The sequence below is a fragment of the Magnolia sinica genome, chromosome 18 (genome assembly GCF_029962835.1).
Source record: "Magnolia sinica isolate HGM2019 chromosome 18, MsV1, whole genome shotgun sequence".
In the NCBI taxonomy this organism is placed as follows: Eukaryota; Viridiplantae; Streptophyta; class Magnoliopsida; order Magnoliales; family Magnoliaceae; genus Magnolia; species Magnolia sinica.
In genome coordinates, this window is record NC_080590.1 from 67,841,038 (window position 1) to 67,856,394 (window position 15,357).

A 15,357-nucleotide genomic window follows, 5' to 3' on the forward strand; every position below is an offset into this window, starting at 1 on the left:
CAAAGAAAGAAAGAGATGACTGGATCGTTGTTACTCGTAGAAGGACAAGGACCTGGAACACCAATATTGCAGAAGCAAGTTCGTCACTAAGAAGGGCTAGGGGACCGATAATGCAAAATATAGCTAAGAAACATCCCGAACTCGCTCCACCAGCAATCTACCCTAGGAAAGTTGTCTTTCCTTTAGTGATACAATATTTCCCCGCCCTACCTACTAAGAACTCCCGATGGAGAAGAGAGCAAAAGGGCAAAGCTCTATTGATGAGCTCACCAGGATCCATGTCACCAATCTCCACATCCTCCTGATCAACTGGCTACCACGGGAATACGCGAAGGTCATATGAGTCCCCTCTTTCGACAACTCCTATAACATTAATACTCTTATTCGGCTTCGACTACCGCCTTGTCAGGGAATGAGGAGTCTGCTGTTTACATGGTTGGGACAAACCGAGGGTCTTCCCTAACTACAAAGGATCGCATAACTGAAATGGCAGAGGCACAGAAAACACTAATGGAGGAATGCATAAATCTTCGGGAGGCCTTGGGAACTCTTGCGCACAATGTAGCCTGGATGATGGCACCCCCAATGACCGATAACACGAATGAATGAGAACAGACCTCAACGGGTCACAGTCGCCAAGGACTGGTCACACGGATTTGCCCCCACGATGAGAGCAGTGACACAAGAAGAAGTACAACAAGTTGTCGAAGAAGCAGTCAGGTCAAAAAAAACATGAGGGTGTAGGAAGATTCAGATACCGGATGCCATATCTGAAAGAAATCGAAGATATTCTGTTTTCGAAAAATTTCAAGCATCATGATTTTCAGAAGTTCAACGGGGATGGATCACCGGAAGAACATCTGATGCATTTTATTACTAGCATGGGGAATTTCTCCACAGTGCCCCAATATTACCTTTGGTTATTCGGGTCTTCTTTGACGAATAAAGTGTTCAGATGGTATTTCAGCTTAGTACATGGGTCAATAAAGACGTGGGAACAAATGTAAGACGCGTTTATGTCAAATTTCTTCTCATCAGAACGAGATATTAGTATCACAGAACTAGCTTCGGTACGACAGAGAGAAGGAGAGCTAGTGGAAAAATTTATAGACAAATGGAAGACCTTGGGGGCTTCTTGCAGGAAATTGCCAGAAGAGAAAGAGCAGGTGAAGATGTGCCTGAATTCTATGGAAATGGGAGTGGCATTTGGTCTCACCAGCGCTGACATCAGGACCTTTCGTGATTTGGCCACGAAAGCGCACGCCTTAGAATTGATGACTCGAAAAATGCCGGCGTTCAATTGTGAATTGGTTAGAAGAGGACCCCAGAAGTTGATCACGAACATGGTTGAACACGAAAAGAGAAACCAAGATGCGAGAGAATACAAAAGCCAGGATGCGAGAGAAATAAGGGGTAAAAGGATAGAAAGGAAAGAAGAGCCGAATCGCTCCAGGGGAAGGTTTTACGACAAAAAAACTCCGATCGTTAAACTCTCATGAGGGTTTTGCGTTTGAAAAGGAGGACGTCTTCCTATGATGAATTAGTTGCTAAAAGCAGGAACAATTGAGCTGCTCACATCGAAGTGTCCCCAAGAAGCATAAAAAATGAAAGACAGAGATTTCTGTCATTATCACCGCATAGTAGGGCATCCGACAGAGAATTGTTATACATTGAAGTGTATCATACAAAGGATGATAAATAGGGGAGAGATAATAATCGGAAAAGAAAAAGAAAGAGACAGAAGAGCGACAACAAATGTACTCACCGTGCGAGAAGACTATCAGGGAAGAACAAGAGCAAATGATTAGAAAACAATGGAAAAAGTTACAGTAACTACCTTGTGATCAGGGAGGAAGATGGCCAGCCCACCAAGTTCGAAAAGTGGAAAATCAAAGACAAAAATAGTTAAGAATCGTGCCAACAGCAGTGACGACGGCGAGAAAGAAAAGGGAAAGGAGACAGAAAGTGACTTATGATATTATAAGCCATTTGAAAGGCATTCTAGCTCGGTTGAGTGTCTATGATGCTCTAAAATTGTCAGAAGACTCCTGGCAGAGCCTGATTAAAGCCCTATCTGATAAAGATATAAGATGAGTGTTACTAACTGAGATGGAGAATGAGAAGGAAGGAGATTGTATGCCAGTTATTTCCGTCTTCGACGATGACTTGGTTTGTGATGGGGAACATAATAGGACATTGATGATAGTGGGTCACATTCGCGGTAAACAAGTAAAGCGAATAATGCTCGATAATGGGTTTGCTGTAAACTTGTTGCCATTGACGATGTTGAATGAATTAGGTTATCGATGCTCGAACCTACACCCTAGTGGAATAATGATACAAGGCTTTAATCAAGATGGACAACGTGCACTTGGTAAGATCACAATAATGCTGAAAATAGGAGAGTTGACCACGAATGTTGTCTGCCACGTTATTAATGCAATGACGACGTATAATCTCCTTCTAGGAAGACCATAGATGCATCAGTATGGCATCATACCTTCTACCTTACACTAGTGCTTCAAATACTGCAAAAATGGAGTGCAGCACAAAGTGCTACCTGATGCGAGACCGTACACAGAAGCTGAGGCCTTTTTCACAGACGCCAGTTATTACGATGCTTTTGCTAATAAAGAAGAAAAGAGAAATTGTCACGCTCCAAACTCAAAAATCGGGCTCACAAAATTTTCAATTGCCGAATGCAGTGCTGACAGCCTCCGCAGTACCCCATTCTCGGCTCCCAATGTCTATACACCAAATTCTGATCCTGGAATCCTACAAGAAGGATTTTCTAATGTACATTTACTCATAATAAGCATAACCACAAGTTTACTCAAATCACAAAGGCAACATCATTATCACATATCTACTAATATAAACATTTGAATACAATGCTGAAAGGGAAATACATATGTGAAAATCAAAGCTTCAGAAGTTAGCTACATGCTCCAAGCTCCAAGCTGCTGCAACCTAAAATCACCTGCACGCATCTATCGTGCATAAACTTATAGAAAGCTTAGAGAGTGGTGTAAGTGTGTGCATAAGGTAAGTGCCAAGTATTAAATACAATGACATAATCATACAATATCGAAAATACTGGTAAGATCATGAATCATACGATATCAGAGTAAGTAGAAATAATGACAAGTCCATGAGTTAAACAATATTAGAATACGCAATGCGGATCGACTATGTAAATGCGGAATCATACAGAGCTAAATATCAGCTGCCGACATATCAGCTGCCGAGGATGTAATGCAATATACAATTTCTGATGAGTTCATGAATACTGTCAGCCGTATTTAGACCATATAAATGCAGAAACACAGTAACCCTAAATGTCATATGTTGTGGATGTAATGCAATATGCGGTGCGAATGGAATGACCATGCTGGAGTGTGAAGTCGGGATGATAGTACATAGTATCACATGCTATGGGGTCCATCACAAGAGACTTCTATCCAAACTAGTCCCATACCTAAATTTAGATAGTCAGACTCAACGTGGTAGACTCCTGATCTCAGGTTAGTTGTGCGCCCCAACTTAAATCGTGGCCATTGTGAAGGTACATATAATAAATAGTTATGCACCACCAACTCGAGTGGATAGTGAATGAATAAATGAATGAGTGAATATGCAACTCCTGCTCAATAAGTCCACATATCAGTATTGTACATCTCTGGGATCATTACCAGGGTCTAGTATACTCTACATGCAATCGTCGCCCACTGACGCGGGACCATGCAAGTGAAAGAGTCCTCACTATCCGCCTGGCTAGTAGTCAGCCAATATCTACCCGACATGTCGATAGTGGACCCATTTAGAAGTTGGTCAAACTCAGCCTAGCTATGCCCCCTACCCTCGGGCGGGTAAGGCCACACCCCCTCCCAACCGACCATGACACAGTGGGAGATGCGGCCTACTGGTATACGACCCTCATGCACTCATATATATCCACTCGGTTTCGACGTTGGGGCGTCCTCTGGTACCAAGAGGGTTTAGGGATTTTCACCCAAGGCCATTTATAGCAGCCCGATGCTAATAACATATTTCTGGTGTCCCATCTGGCCATCCACGATATGTCTGTAGAGGCTACGGCCGTGATATCGCTAGGGTGTACAACAAACAATGCAAGATGCATAAGTCATACAATCCATTCATGCATCAATCCTGTGTATACCGTGCGCTCATGTGAGATAACCTCCGCCTATCAGGGAGTCTCATAACAACCTGCCCAATGACATATGCAATGGTTAACCACATCTCATAACAAACCTGTTGATGATGCGTATGGGCATGTATCATGATGCTATGCTGTCACATACTCATAATCGGTATCACTAACTGGCATCGACAATCGACCTTGATAATGTGGACATTTAACCCACATTGCCCCCAAGGAATGGCCCACATAGAGCCTAATATACAGTGGACCCATGGCCTCACACAAGGGCAAAATATACAACACCACGAGCCTCACTCAAGAGCTTAATACACATCAAGATGGGCCTTTCACATGGGCTTAATATACATCACAATGGGCTCCATCGCCTGACACTCAAATGCATCACAATAGGCCTCATCACATAGGCCACATATACATCACATTGGGCCTCGACAATCGGCTTTGATATCTGGCCTCGAGAATCGGAATCAGCCTCGATAATTGACCTTATAACACCCCGGATTTTTGCCAACTTGGAGTTAGAAGTACTTAGGCAAGGGTCGATCCTAACATCTTAATTACTTCTCAAAAACTCAATCCCAAAGTCTCAAATCCCCTTTCAACCCATTTCCTTCAAAATCTCCCATTTTCTTCAAAAATCTCACCTTTCACTACCTTATTCTTCAAATTTTTCTAAGTACTTTCATATTAGATACTAATCCTAAAGTTTAAATGATGAAGAATAATACTTAAACTAAAACTTACTGTAAATGGTAAATACGTAAATAAAATGGGCTTTTGACTATTAATCTTTTGGAATCTTATGAAATAAATAGATTATTTAGATATATTAGCTTCTCCTACCCCAAAATCATATATTGCACGTCAAATAACTCATTCTGGTTTACAAATGAGACCTGATAATGCCTCGATGGACTCGGGGGCCCAAACGACACAATTCGGGGGGACCCGAGGTGGGTCCCGCATGTATCCAGCACCCCCGGGGGGGGGGAGGACATCGCCCCTGGGGCGAGCCATCGCCCTAGAGGCCAGCGACCGGCAGCGGGCCCGGTCGGGTGGCATCGGGCCGGGTAGTCCGTTTTTCACAAATTTCTGCAACTTTCGTCCAACTTTGAAAAGTCATATCTCCCTCATTATAACTCCGATTTGGGTGATTCAAAAGCCAGATTGAAGCTTGATAAGTCTAGTTTCATATAAAAATAATTAAAAAATATAATAAAATTCTTAATATAGTTAAATATAGGTCTTTGTAACAACTGTCCGAAAATCATTAGTTTGGAGAAACCTTGGTACCTCGATCTGCTAAGACTCATGAGCTGGGCATGGTGGTATGGGACACCGTGGTTGAGTTGTCGGCCTACGCTGGGGTGACGAGCCTCTTCGTAGTGACCAGTGAGCAACCCAGACTCGTAAGCCGAATACAGTGGTATGAGACACTGTATTCGAGCTGTCGGCCTACACTGATAAGGTGACGAGCCCTTTGTAGTGACCTCGAGCGTACATTAAGACTACGTAGAGGCGACGAGACCTTACGTAGCAACAAGAGTACACTAGGCCTACACTGATAAGGTGACGAGCCCTTTGCAACGACCTAGAACCGTAACATCGTATGAGATTTACTAGGATTAACGACCCTAGAATGGATCATTGTTTGGGAATTGATATAAGGGAGGTACCTTAGATTTTCAATCCTGCTGTATGAAAGGGACTAATAATAACTCGGTAATCACGCTCATTCCATCGCACTGCATGTGCCCCCGGTTGAAGAGCACAGAGGGAAGAAAGCATGCCGCGACCGTAAGATGGTGTCGCATGAGGGAGTGTAGGCGAGGGCATGCATCATGCTTACATTTCATCCTTGCATTAATAAGAGTATCTAGGAATGTCTGATATGTCCGCTTTATCATTACTGCTTGATTGAATTGATAACATGTTAACCTTTGCTTTATAGTTCCACTGAGTTGATCACTCACTCCCATGTTATGGGATGGTGTTTTAAACACCAACTAGACTGTCTTAGTTGCAGATGGAGACCCGACTAGCGAGGTAGAGCTAGATTTTGAAAACAAGGAAGATGCTTTCTCATATATGCAGTATTCAGGTGGGTTCATATAGACCGTTCTGATCGACGGGGCTTCAGGGTTATACTTGTAGTGGACTATTACATTTTTGTCATTTTTTATTTTGAAACAATAGATGTAATTATTGACCTGGCAATGCATATATACTTTGGGGACCTATATTGATTTATAACGTTATACATATTTGAATCAGTCTTTCGCTTGCGTATTACAACTGTCCCTGGATTATGTTTTGCTGATTTGGCTTAATCTTATTCATGTTTTATACACTAATACACACAACATTTAATCATCATTAAATATATTGCATAAGTGATGCGTTGAAACTTGGGAGTTGGACTTCTACTCGACCCCCGATTTTCAGGGCGTTACAGACCTCGACAATCGGAATCAGAATCAGCCTCGACAATCGGAATCGGCCTCGATAATCAGCCTCAACAATCGAAATCGGCCTCAACAATCGGAATTGGCCTAGGTGATCGGCCTCGACAATCAAAATCGGCCTCGATAATCAGAATCGGCCTTGATAATTAGAATTGGCCTTGATAATCGGCCTCGACAATCGGGATCGGCCTCGACAATCGGAATCGGCCTTGACAATCGAAATCGGTCTTGATAATCGGCTTCGACAATCAGAATCGGCCTCGACAATCGGAATCGGCCTCGATAATCAGAATCAGCCTCGATAATCGCAATCGACCTTGGCAATCAGAATCGGCCTTGACAATCGGAATCAGTCTCGACAATTAAAATCGACCTCGATAATCGGCTTCGACAATTGGAATCAGCCTCGACAATTGAAATCGGCCTAGGTGATCGGCCTTGACAATCAGAATTAGCCTCGATAATCAAAATTAGCCTCGGCAATCGGAATCAGCGTCGACAATCGGAATCGGCCTCGATAATTGGAATCAGCCTCGACAATCGGAATCGGCCTAGGTGATCAGCCTCGACAATCGTAATCAGCCTCGACAATTGGAATCAGCCTCGACAATCGGAATCGGCCTCGACAATCGGAATCGACCTCGACAATCGAAATCGGCGTCAATAATCGGCCTCGATAATCAGAATCAGCCTCGATTATCAGCCTAAGGCAAGGTCACAATGTGGACATTTAACCATCATTGCCCATCAATGTGGACATTTAACCAACATTGCTCCCAAGTAGTGGCCCATAAAAATATCATTACATACATTATAGTGAAATCACACATTACATCAGTCTGCACATTCATCACATTGGGCCTCACTCATGGACCTCATGTACATCATAATGGGCTGTAATACATGAGCCCTATATATGTCAAATGGGCCGCAATATATGGGCCGAAAAATACATCTCATTGGGCCTTACTAAATGGGCCAGAAATACATCACAATGGGCCTCATCGTATGGGTCGAAAATATATCATAATGGGCCACTCATACAGGCCTAATATACATCACCATGGGCCACAACCCATGGGCCTTGATTTACATCATAATGGGCCTCAATATACATCAAGTGGGCCGCATCAATAGCCACACCAATGGGCCTCACATACAATGAGTGGGCCGCATTAATGGGCCTTATATACACAACAGGTGGGTCCTGCTTATGGACCTCAAATACATAACATGTGGGCCCTACACATGGGTCTCATTAAATGGGCTACAAGAACATCACAATGGCCATGCCATATGGGTCAAAAATACATCTCAATGGGTCACGACCCATGGGCCTCAGTATATCATAATGGGCTGCAACCCATGGGCCTCAAATACAATAAGTGGGCCGCACTATATGGGCCGTACCAATGGGCCAATATAGATCAAGATGGGTCAGAACAACGGGCCTCATATACATTAAATGGGCCCATCGAAATATCATCTGGACCGCACCACAAATAGTAGTGGAGATAATGATTTCGCCGTTTAAACAGTTTAAAGGCCCACCATAACGTTTATTTTCCATCCAATTTGATCATACGGTCACAAAGACCTGGATCAAGGGGAATAACTAATATCATATTAATCCAAAACTTCTGAAATCCCTAAAGGTTTCCAATGGTAGGCATTCAACTCTCCACTATTTTCTTTAGTGTGGTCCACCTGATAGATCTGCCTCATTTTTAGTCTCAGGCCGTGAGACGAGCTTGCCAATTAGATGGACGGTTTGGATGAAACACATACATCAGAGGTAGGTCCCAGCAACATACATCAATGGTGGGTCCCACCATCTAGCCATCTGGACGATGTGGACAAGACCGATACATTGGTGGGTCCCACAGAACTTATTGACGTCAATACTAGTTATATAGCTGGTGCGACGTGCTCCAGCCAATCCGTCCGTAGGTGGGTCCCACATGGCGCCCACCATATACATATATATATGTGTGTGTGTGTGTGTATATATAAAATATAATATAATATAATATATTATAATATAATATTTTATATATGAAGGAGTTCAGCGTCTAGACTCCTTGGACGCTCTGGACGAATGATGTATTTATACAATACATACACCAAGGTGGGTCCCACCCCCCCACACGTGTCACATGTGTGGGGTGGGCCACGTCTCCAAATGGGTGGACAGTTTGAATAAAAAAAAGACCTCATGCTGGCCCACCAATCTTGCTGACGTCAATCAGCCATGGCCCCACCGTCTTAAGAACAGATGGACGGCTTGGATCTAACACACGTTTCATGATGGGCCCACAGAATTTTGCTGACGTTAATACAGCAGCTAAGGCTACTGGCCATCCAACAGATGGACGGTCCCGATATATTGTGTGCGTGGGGTGGGTCCACACGTGTGGGACCCACCAGATTTGAATAAAGGTGATATTTATGTTTTCCCTTCATTTGGGCTGGCTGGATGTCAGTAAAGTGGGCCCCACGAGTGGTTAGATCAGGTGGGCCACATCACACCCCTTCATAAAAAGGGAGAGAGGGAGGGATAGAGAGATGTGAGAAGGGGAGGGACCCCGCCACTATGGGCCCTCCCTATACAATGCATACATCAAGATGGGTCCCACCATAAGTGGGCCCTTAAATCACAACATAAAATCACCCACTGTTTGTGCTCCTTCTTGGTCCCTTGGCTTCCTTAGCTTCTTGGCTTCATCTTTGATGGAAGATGATGGAGATTGAAGGGTGGAGATGAGAGATATAGGGGTAGGGAGTGGGCCACACTTGGCTCTCTCATGGAGAGCTTGGACGTTTTGCTCTCATGGGTTACTTGAGAATTGGTTTAAAAAAGAGAGAGAGAGATGTGATGTTGTAAATGGAGGGTATGGTGCTTGTTGACTTGTTGGTAAGAAAGGAATGGGATGAGTATGGGTGTTGTTGACTTTGGGTGAGAGAGGGATGGGTAGGGTGTGGGTTGTACTTGACTTGATTGATTGATGGATTGATGTGATGGGTTGTAGAGATTCTCTCAGAATTTGTAACACGCGGTGTTTTTTCAAAATATGCGCGGGCCCACAACTCCTGGCTTGGGTATCATATCAGCGTGCGAGATGCGGCATCAGAACCGCGGCGATGGCGCAGTTGCAAGGGTACAAGTATTGGGTCGAGCCGACTCTGGAATACGAGATACAACTCAGGATCGCGCGTAACTACTATCTACGCGTCGTAGGTCACCAAAATTTGACCGGGAGGACCGCGGAAGCTTACAGAATGGTATGGGCTAAGATACGAGTCTCACAGAAATGATGAGAACAAGGTCCCAGAAAACATTTTTTTGGAAATAGTAAAGGAAAAAGAAATAGAATCATTTGTAACAGAAAAGATAAAAAAGAAGTTCTATTTTGTGCCAAAGCATTTGCGACAACCAGGACAACCACCATTAACATTACTGTCACCAGAACAGATGAAAATTTTACAGTCTAATTACACGGTGCCGCTACTATATGCTAAAATGAGTAAACCATTTCCTCTCATCCCAAAAAGATTTCATGTTAAACCTGGCGCAAAACACTAAGAACCAATTGAATTCTACACCCCCTAGAAGAAAAGATAGAGGAAGCAGTCAACAGTGATATGAAGAATGGAAAATTAACACTCGAAGAGCTTGAAAGATACAGTCCGACAAGTTGGAATATCATGAAGAAAATGGGCTTTGATTATGAAGAACCTGTTAGCCTAAATTATGGAAAGGGAATTCAAATTTCGATCGAAGTTAATCAGAAAAAGTGAGAAAAGTTTCAAGGATTGGGGGCAGAAGCTTCAGTAAACATGGTAACGGTCAGCCAGACGGAAGAAACAGACTCCGAAATGTTCAGAAAGCCTGAGACAGCTCTGAAGCAGATAGAAGATAGGGGGCAGCCGACGATTGATAGTTTGAGAGAGATAAATTTGGGAATAGAAGAAGAGTCGCGGAACACATTTATAAGTGCCAGTTTGCCAGAGGAAGAAGCTAATCAGTATATCAACCTTTTGAAAGAGAACAAAGATGTCTTTGCTTGGACGTATGCAGAAATGCCAGACCTAAAACCATCAGTGGTAATGCATCGGTTGAATATCTCTAAAGATAAAAAACCGATCAAGCTAACACAAAGGCGGTTCCATCCAAATCTAGTCCCCAAGATAGAAGAAGAAATAAACAAACTAATAAAGGTCAGATTCGTCAGAGAAGTCAAATACCCCAAATGGATATCGAATATAGTCTCAGTAAAGAAGAAAAATGGGTAGATCAGGGCTTGTGTTGACTTCAGAAATTTAAACGAAGCATGCCCGAAAGATGACTTTCCATTACTGATCACCGAACTGCTAGTGGATAGTACCATGCATTATGTTGTCATGTCCTTCATGGACGGCTACGCTGGTTACAATTAAATAAGGATGGCACCTGAAGACGAAGAAGCAACAACTTTCAGAAGTCTCTTGGGAATATATTGTTAAAAAGTTATGCCGTTCGGTCTCAAGAATGCTGGTGTGACATACCAAAGGGCGATGCAAAATATATTTCAAGACATGATGCATAAGCATGTCGAGTGTTATGTGGACGATCTGGTGGTCAGGTCAAACCATCATGAGGAACACCGTGAGCATTTGGCTTCAGTCTTCCGCCGAGTTAGAAAGAAATAGTTAAAGATGAATCCAACCAAATGTGCATTCTGAGTATCATCAGACAAATTCCTTAGTTTCGTTGTAAGACAGAGGCATTGAGATCGATCCAGAAAAATTTAAGGCTATTCAAGATATGCTGCCCTCGAAAATGTTGAAAGAACTGAAAAGCCTGCTAGGTAAACTAGCATATATTCGCCGCTTTATCTCAAACTTGGCAGGAAGATGTCAGCTGTTTTCTCATTTGATGAAGAAAGGAGCAAAATTCATATGGGACAAGCCTTGCCAGAACGCCTTTGATTCGATAAAAGAATTGTTGAAACAACCTCCAGTGTTAACAGCCCCGGTGAAAGGAAGACCTCTTATCTTGTACATATCAGCCACCGAAAATTCATTGGGAGCCTTGTTGGAGCAAGTAAACGAAAGTAGGAAGGAAGCAACACTCTATTATCTAAGTTGAACTTTAATAAGTGTAGAAGGCAATTATACGCCGATTGAAAAAGTATGCTTGGCATTGGTATTCGCAGTCTAGAAGCTAAGACATTATTGTCTATCTCATGATATAACCTTGATATCTAGAGCAGACCCCATCAAGTTTTTAATGACAAGGCCGATGTTGTTAGGAAGACTAGCGAAGTGGATGTTACTATTATCAGAAAATGCAATTACGTATGAGCCAGCAAAAGCAGTAAAAGGACAGGCAGTGGCAGATTTTCTTGCAGCCCATCCTGTAACCGGTAGTGAAGCTATTTTTGATGAGTTTCGTGACGAGTAAGTCATGATGACTGAATCGCCAAATTCGTGGCAAATATTCTTCGACGGTGCAGCATGAGTAGTAGGAGTAGGTGCTGGAGTGATATTTATCACCCCCAAGGTGATTTTCCTTACTCATTCGCATTGGGCACTGCATGGAAATTGCTCAAGAAATGAAGATAAAAATGCTGCATATTTTTGGAGATTCTAAATTGATCATAAATCAATTGACGACTGAATTCGAGATAGGAAAGCAAGAGCTCTTGCTGTACTGCCGAAAAGCACAACAGTTATTGGAGCAGTTCTGTCATGTCGAAATCAAGCATGTACCGCAGTCTGAAAATGCAAAAGTAGATGGTTTGGCTAGCCTGGCAGTGGATCTGTCTTGTCCAAATCGAAGTCCTCTCCAGGTGACTATAGAAGAAAGAAGATTTTTACCCTCTTCAAAGGTCATTGATAAAATTGTTGAGGCGCTTCCTATATTGTGTTTGGAGGTAACGACAGATGATTGGCGTCAGCCTTTCATAGATTATCTTAAATATGATATCTTGCCAGAAGACTCAACGCAGAAACAACAAATCAAGCAAAGATCAAGCATATTCATCATATGTAGCGAAGTGCTGTATAGAAAATCTTATAATGGGATGTTGTTACGTTGCCTAGATGAACAAGAAGCAGGCCAGATGTTGCGAGAGACGCACTCTGGAGAATGTGGGGCACATCAAGCTGGCTGAAATTTATTCCATCAGATACATCGAATTGAGTATTATTGGCCTACCATGTTCAAAGATGCAATAGATTATGCAAAACAGTATCACGAATGCCAAATTCACGGAGATGCTATACACATTCCTCTAGAAGACCTGCATCGGTCAGTCACCTCTTGGCCTTTCTCTGCCGGGGGACTTGACATTATTGGTCCTATAAATCCACCTTCGTTCAAAGGAAAACAGTATATTTTGGCAGCGATATATTACTTCTCCAAGTGGACAGAAACAATTGCATTGTACAGTGTCAAGGAGAAAGATGTAGTTAATTTCATCCGACATGCAACAATATACCGCCATGGTATTCCGAAGAAAATTGTCACAGATAATGATACTCCTTTCAAAAACAGAGGTATGGAAAAGCTATGCCAGAAATTTGGCATTCATCATTTGTTTTCAACACCTTACTATCCACCGGCCAATGGATTAGCGGAGGCGTTTAATAAAACAATAGTTAAGATACTATAGAAAACAGTAACAGGAAACAAGCGTGATTGGGATGAAAGGTTGTAAGAAACATCGTGGGCATATAAAACTTCCCACCGGACAACAACAAGAGCAACACCGTATTCACTAGTTTATGTTGTAGAAGCGGTCATCCCGATTAAAATACAAGTAGCGTCACTCAGAGTAGCAGTACATCAGTCAATTACAGATGATGAAAATGCAAAAATAAGATTAGAAGAACTAGATTTACTTGATGAGAAACGCTTAGCAACTCAGCAGCGGTTGCAGTCATTTCAGGCGAGGATATTGGCCACCTTTGATAAACAAGTCAACTATCGCTCTTTTAAAAAAGGGAATATGGTGCTGATGCTAAAAGGACCGATAGTGGTCACCCACAGGACAGGGGGCAAATTCGAGCCCAAATGGGACGGGCCATACATAATAAAAGAAGTATACTCCAATAGAGCTTACAGAGTTATAGATCAGGATGGACAAGGTATCAGTATACCGGTCAATGCTCGCTTCATCAAAAGATATCGTCCCTGAAGATACTTCTTATTTTGATCTAGAATATTATCAGAATAATGCTTCTGTATCAAAAGGGGGCAAAAATAAGCAAAGCCATAGTCATGTACTGTTAGATGAATGAATAAAGAAGAAATTTACAAACGCATTAAGACTACGTATCAACAAGTGTGACAAAAAAGAAAGTGCGAGCTCTATAGAATTTTGTTAACATTGGTATCGTCACCAAGCTGATATATTGTGAATACCACATATGAATATCATTGAAGATATTAGCAAAAGTGGTGATGTATCAATCTCAATCAGAGATGTCTATCATTCTCGCGACAACGATGGCCACTTACCATTATCAATGATGGCTACCTACCATTATCTTTTAAGGCAGCCTAGCCAAGCCTTAAAAATGGCCAGTTACATATAAGACCTATCATTTTCGCCATTCGGGCAGCAGTGAGAAGCTAGTGGCCCTAAAAAGCCAGTAAAGGCTATCATATGCATACCCATGCAGGCTGCGGATGAAGTTACCAATTGAAAGTCCTAAAAGGGCCAAAAGTCTTTAACGGCTAGTCACGCATAACACCCACACCATCTGTATAGCTTTCCGACAGCATCATAGGAAACGGATGAAACTGCCCTCCTGTGAATGGGTCCGACCTTGCAGGCGAAGAAAATGCAGGCTGTAGCATGAGCTCTTTGGCCTTCTCCATAGATAGGCCAACTGTGTGTAAGACCGCCAAGATCTTTGGCTTGATTCCAGTAGTAACTCATGAGGAAGGGCCTAAACCTACTCATTGATGGACTAGCGGCCCTAGATTTGGTACCCCAAAGGTCGCCTTATGCGCCCCGTGAACTCTAGAGAGTTACTGTGGCCAACCTTGTGTGTAAATCCAACCGAGTTCACGGCCTCGGTAGCTTCACTGGGCCCCTCTGATGGATCGTGGTTTGTGAACTCACCAGGCTGTGATAAGTCCAGTGAACTCCTAAGAGTTACAGAGACTATCATGTGAGACCCGACTCCACTACTCAAGAGTCTAAAAAACTGTGTGGCTCCACTGCTCAAGAGGATAAACTGTGTGTGATTATCTGACTAAACTAAAACTTAGTACCGCCAACTAAGACAGAAATCATATAAGAAATCCCTGACTAACAAGTTATAAGAGAATACTTTAAAAGAAAAGAAAAAAAAGAAAAGAAGAGGTATAACACATCGATCAGAACATCGCATAAACAGACAAGAGAACCATTATCAAGAATATAAAAAAAATTTGTATTAATTTGCAATTCCAAATGTACTTGTAGTAACAAAAGAGAAAATGTCAAAGCTTTATATCTCATAGTTCTCCTGTTATGCCTAATGTTGCTAAGTATTGTTACAAATTTTCTTGAAGATTAACTTGAGCAGCTATGTGTTCCAGTCTGGCATTTGAAATAATTCTGGTAGGATCTGGGATACCAGCTAGTTTTTCTTCCAAGGAGGTGATTAATTCTTCATTCTTAGCTAATTCAGATCTTTCAGCATCCACGGAATGATGGCTACATTGCATCT